The sequence below is a fragment of the Haliaeetus albicilla genome, chromosome 12 (genome assembly GCF_947461875.1).
Source record: "Haliaeetus albicilla chromosome 12, bHalAlb1.1, whole genome shotgun sequence".
Taxonomy (NCBI): domain Eukaryota; kingdom Metazoa; phylum Chordata; class Aves; order Accipitriformes; family Accipitridae; genus Haliaeetus; species Haliaeetus albicilla.
This window is the reverse complement of record NC_091494.1, coordinates 40,513,373-40,519,444: the sequence shown is the minus strand read 5'-3', so window position 1 is coordinate 40,519,444 and position 6,072 is coordinate 40,513,373. Positions and strand designations below refer to the sequence as shown.

General features: G+C 48.5%; 1 long non-coding RNA gene across 3 annotated transcripts; it reads left to right on the top strand.

Moving 5' to 3' along the window:
- Positions 1-5,785, top strand: LOC138688214 (uncharacterized). 3 transcript variants are annotated; one of them, XR_011327291.1, is made up of 6 exons: positions 1-629; positions 1,028-1,102; positions 1,578-2,414; positions 4,665-4,830; positions 5,492-5,538; positions 5,669-5,785. It is a non-coding gene; the product is annotated as an uncharacterized lncRNA (long non-coding RNA). The 3 variants fall into 3 exon arrangements; XR_011327290.1 differs by having other exon boundaries at positions 4,955-5,538; XR_011327289.1 differs by having other exon boundaries at positions 4,665-5,538.
- Positions 5,786-6,072: the final 287 nt, after the last annotated feature.

Genomic DNA, 6,072 nt, shown 5'->3' with positions numbered 1-6,072 from the left:
AAGATGGTGTCATGCCTGCAGATACCCCATGGGGTAAAAAGGCAATGATGTACCCCAGTCCTGTGCAGCTCCTCGCGGTCCCTTCTGTAACCCCCCTTCATAGCAGCAATGCCACGTCCATGCATGCTTTCCCCTGGGCAGGCACCTCCAGATCTCACAGCTCAACTGGACAAAAAACCTCCTTTCTTCAGAGCAAAAAAAGCCAGGAGACAGGACCAGCATCAGAGAGTTATTTGTGTTTGCTCTGGAAGGAAAGGCACCATGAACGTGCATTTTCCCGTGCCATAAGGGCAGTGAGCATCTCTAGCAGGGCAGATGCCACGCTCCAGCCGGCAGACCTGCAAGAAGCTTTATCACAGCGAGCACAGCTCATTCCCGTGCAACACAACTGGCCATACGTGGCTGTCCCAGAGCAGAGCCAGATGTTCTTCAAGCAGAAGAAATGAGGCAAGGCAGATGTTGGCAACCTCGACGGCGCGGGAGTCCAATTCTCTTTTTCCATTCGCTTGAGACAAAAGAGGAAATCAGTGTTGGATTACATCTCCGCATGTGAACCGTGGAGGGGGTGAGCAGAGTGTATCAGGTCCTCAGCTAATGCAAACCAGCGTACGCTCTCTGGTTTGCAGCACGTGAGTACCAAGATGTTGTAAGAAGCATCTCTCAGAGTATTTAATTTTTAAGGCATATGCACGTGAAAGCCGAGAAGATTTTTCTCTTGCATTGGTACTCCCTAATTCTACTCAGCACCTCAAAACCCTTTTGAGACTCTCAGCTCAAAATATTCTCTTTAGCAGCAGATGGATAAAATATCAGGCAGAAGACTATGTGTGGCTGTGACAGCAGCCAAACCCAACAAAATATTTACTTCAAAGCAGGCAGAAGGATAGCTTGTCCAGCTGGAAAAAGCAGGAAACGTTTTTTAGAAGAGTGGAAGTGGGGGACAGAGAAGGAGATGATTGTGCAAGTCATGATGTTTCAATTAGATCATGCCTGAATGATAAGAGAAGTTCATGAACTTATGTTCTAGGCAAAATGGAGGTGTCCGGTTTGTCCCTGTGCATCTTCATCCTGGCACAGACGTCGGATGGTGTTTTATGGACAGGTAAGGAAGGACATGGGCTGTGCAGCAGCTGAACTAGAAACACACCTGTGTGTCTGTGGCCACGGTAGATGCCACCATCACGAGGACTGAATACATCCCTCCTGCAGGGTCTTATGCTTTTCAGAATGATTTTTGGCTACTTGAAAATATCAGAAGCCATCTGGTCCAGTAATTAATGTCCCTGGAGAGGTCTTGGATTGGGTCAGAGATGGTTGATGGATGTCAGTGGGAGCCCAGATGCCAAAAGCAAATCATTCCTGTGGATTTGGGGCACGCTGGCACAGGTCCTTCTGTGTCACTGTGGCAGTAAAATATCATGGGTTTGCTGAAAGAATGGTCACTGTCATCAATAACCTTGTTTCTCCCAGGTAAATGGATGCAGCTGTAGGAACCTATAATGCCCATAAATAATTAGCTCTCTTGCAGGTGGCCACACCAGCCTGACCCTGGCTTTGAGCAGTTTCCTTCTTTGCAGCAGTCTTCTCATTCCATGCCCCAAAGCCTTGAGAGCCAGGAGCCAGCCCAGCCATCAGCTCCTCCAACCGCAAAACCCACCAAGACGACCTAAGGCATCTTCTTTCTCATCCAGGCACGTGAACAAAGCTATTTTTGCCCACCATTACCTGCCCAAGACACCAGTGGGATCCCAGCCTCCAACAACCACACATCAGGCTCAGCAGGTCTCCAATGGAGGTAACCGATACAATTCAGCAGCTGGAGCACCGCTGGGAAGGGAGGTTAGTACTGTCGGGATTGAGCTGTAAATGGCTTTTTTTAGATTTCTTCAGCTATTTAAGTACTGCATCCACAGGTGGACTAAGAGACAAGGTCAGCACTGGGCTATTAGAAATATTCCCTATGTTCCCAGTCCCAGCAAACATTTATTATCTGACTTTAAAGCAAGTGTTGTGGGATGCAAGGAGGATTTGAGGTAGTGCTTGGCCTCACCTTAGACAGCTGAAGTCATCTACTTGCTGGCACTGGCTGCTGGCATGGGCCACAGCTTCCTCCACCCACGCACCTTGGTTTTCTTTGGCCTCACTGTGAGAAATTCATTTCATGTTCTAAATGCAAATCCTCTAAAGGGTTTTCAGGATGCTGAGTAGGAATTCAGAAAGAACAACAAAAAGGAAGAATTTTTTTTTTTTTCTTTATTTTGAAAAATAACTGGCCTTGAAACCACTATGTTTTTTCCCTCTCAGGATAGGACAGAAGACTCCTGCCAACATTATGGAGCTGGGCTATACCGCATTTCATGTGAGGATTTGTAATTGCCTCTCACAAGGGACTGAAAAGCGAGAAATGGGCTCCGGTGAGCAAATTATTGCACAATATCTTCTCCATCTGATCTATCTACTGTCCTGGGGCTTTCCTGGAAGACTGGCTGTAGCAGTTACAGGAGGCAAACAGATGGGGACTCTCTGAGTGGGAGGGTCAGAGGCCAGCAGCTCCGTGTTCCCCCCCCAGTATCCCCTCCACGGGAGTCTCTTGCACTGATTTTTCCAGCCTGAGATCAGAGGGCATGACATGAAGTCAGCTGCATCCGTGAGGGTGCTGTGCAAGCTAAGTTGAGCTGGCTTTAAAAAGTGCCTGGAAAAATTCCTGCAAGAAAAAGCCACCTATGGGGAGCTGCTAAAGCCCCTCTAATTTTAGGGACCCCCGAGCTGGGGAGTAGCTGGGGAAGGGGCAGCAGCCACTGGTCCTGCACCCAAAGGACCCCAACGAGTGGCTAAAGGAGGTGCTTGGTCCTTCTTCTCTTGGGACCCCATTAAGTCACTGTTGACTGTTTCAGTTAACTTTTGACATGTAAACCCAAGAAGGGAAAATTGGGAGAGAAAGAACTCTTTTCTGGGAAGAAATCACCTTTTTGGGGGGTTACAAACTGGGCATGGGTTAAGTGGTATGGTATACAGTTTACCAACAATAGCAATGCATTTCAAAATCATCTGTTCAAGCAAAATATAGACAATAATTTCCTTGAAATGCAATGTTTCTAGCAGAAGTGCTGCAGGTCAGTGTTTCACTGAAAGCAAATCTTTCTTCTGGTCTGTAATGGCTGACCTCTTCCTTCTACATCCTCTGTTCTGCCTTTGCTAGAAAGGGAAAATTGCCAATGTTTAGGAAAAAAAAATACCGGTTTGCCATTTCCAGCTGTATCAGGTCAGATGCAGGTGCCTAAAGCGTGCTCCCACAAGGGAAGATGGGCTAAACGTGTCCTATGGGGAAAATGCATTTGATCCCAACTGGGAATCAGCAGATTGAGACCTGCAGGCGCCAGGACCTGTCCTTGCTCAGCCACGGACACCTCCAGCCGTTGCACTGCTGCTGGGTCTGCTTTTGCAGGGAAAACCTCTGCAAGCTGCTGACTATTAATATGATATAAGGCATAAAATGAAGTTTCTTTAAGGAACGTACTGACAGATGGGATATTAGAGCAGTGAATGAGGGCACCAGACAGAGGAACAGGAGCTGGCGGAGGCTCTGCTCATGCAGAAAAGCCACGGGGATGCAAGACAGTGGATGTCCTGACAGCTGCTTGTTTACAAAGGGGGGGGAAATGTGCTCATATTTTCCCCTTCTTTCCAAATAAAATGTGGTTTTTGTGCCCTTTTTTTTTTCTTTTTCCTTTCCCCTATGTGAAAAGATTTTGCACAATGGGTTTCCGAGAAAGAAGATGCGAGACTTTTCTTCTCTTTCCTGGAACTGCCCTAATGAATCACTTCGCTCCCTTTTGATGGGGGGGTCGGGGGGGGGGGGACGACACCCAGCCCACCCGGCTCAGGGTGCGCTCCCCCCGTCCCCACCCCCGGAGCATCTCCATTCGTGCTGTGCCACCTCCTGGTGACACCGCAGCGCTGCACGGCTGGGACTCGGGCTCCTCAACATCCCCCCCCTCGAAACACCACCGGGACATCCCTGCCTTCCTCAGCAACCAGGCAGTGGCAGGTTTGCATCTGCAGGATTTTTTTTTAATTTTTTTTTTTTTGTCCCCCCTCCTCCCCCAGTTATCCTGCTTCCATCTCTTAAGGTGCCAAGGGGGGGGTTAAGGCTGGCTGTGCCCCCCAGGTCCCTCTCCATCAAGGTGCATGCTGCCCCATGGCATCCTTTGTGTCCCTGCAGGGTGAGTCTAGCTCTGGCATGGAGGTTGTCACCCTTCGTTGACATTTTGCAGGCTGAGATAAGTCAGACAGGACTGAGCCCCCAACCCAGGGATGGGTGGGGGTGAGATGAAGTCCTGGAGCAAGAGTGTGAGCAAAATACCTGCTGGGATCATAGGGACCTGGGCCTGAGAAAGGGCTATGTAAAAAAAAAAAACAAAAAAAAAAAACAAAACAAACAACAAAACCCAAAACAAACAAAAAAAACCAAAAAAAAAATCCAACCAAAAAAAAACCAAAACAAACAAACAAAAAAAAAAACCAACCAAAAAAAACCCAACAAAACTTTTGAGATTGTGCCAGTGACCTGCCAGGGGATGCTCCTGGTTGTCCCAGGCAGTCGGGCAGAGGGACCACCCCAGAATCCAGTGCAAGACCAGTTTGTACCTTAATTTCTCAGCCAGGAGCAACTACCAGGATGCCAGCAATACCCTCGTCCCAGGGCCGTAGTTTATGAGCATCAGCAAGGGAGGAACGCTCACTGCGTGGGACCACAGGCTTCCGAGGCTGAAACGTGGCAGGTGAAGAGGATTGTAAAGGACTGGGCTGAATCTGAGGAAAACTCATCAGGTAATGCTGTGTCACTCAAAAAAAAAAAAAAAAAAAAAAGCTGCTCAGAGTTTCTCCTTTCTTAGGGAAAACTTAGAACAGCAGCAGAATCTTTCATCAGAGTATTTCCAATTTTCTGTACAAGGCATCCACCCGAGGGAAAGCTGCCCAGCTGGGAGAGCCCCTGGATTTTGGGAGAGGGGCTCAGCCCCCCCCAAGCCCAGCTGCTCTGTGCTGAAGGTGGCACCACTGCCTCTCTTATGAACAAGAGCCTGGGTCTGCAGCTCTGCGCTGCCGTCCGACAGCTTTGGATGCATGCCGAGGGTTTGCAGATGGAAGAAGGAGGTCAAAAAGCTGGACCACAGATGCTGTGGACATGGCTGGCGGCCACGGGAATGCAGCAGCCACCACCAGTAGGGATGCTCGCTTCTTCAACACGTCCACGGTGAACCTCCCCGAGGAAGTTTCGTTTGTTTGGCACGTTTCGTTTGCACAGAACTTTTCGTTTGCACAGACCTCGCCAGCGACACCAGGCCTGGTTTGAGTTCAGGGGCAGACGAAGCCCGAAACTCCCCTTTTCCAAGGGTACATCTCAGTATCAAGTATATCAACTTGATACTGAAGAAAGAGAGAGGAGAATTAAACAGGTATTATTCTAATATATTCTTCTTCTCTCCTCCAGGTCAGGTCCATGTGCCAGCTTCGTTGCACTACTGATACGATGAAAAGGTATCCCAGCACTTTCCACTGCAGTTTGGGGTTATAGCTATCTGCAACATTTAATCCCTGCTCAGCTGAGAAGACTGTTTCTGGTCACTTATGCATTAATGCTGCTAAATCAGACTCTCTTTTTTTACAGTCGTAAAACTTCACCTGGTCCCATGCTGACTTCAGCAGCCATAAATCTGTGCCCTCTTTCTACTTCAAGGGGCTGAGGATGCCCCCAATTCAGGGCAAGAAGGAGCAGTTAATTGGTACGAAAAGAATAACAAGTGTGGGCACAGATCCGAAACCAGGATTTATTTAGGAAGATTTTCTGGTTATTATCTACTTAGGAACAGAGGATTTGTCAGAACAGATCAGAGTATTTTCATCAAATCTGGCATCCTGCATGTAGTGGAGATAGCGAGAGGATGTATTACAGGAAAAACTCTCTCCAGTCTCTCCCAGAAGTGCAGGTACAGGGCCTGGCACTGTCGGGATGGGGAGCAGAGGGAATGCTGTGGGCAGAACCAGAACTGGCTGGAGATGTCTGGTCCCTGT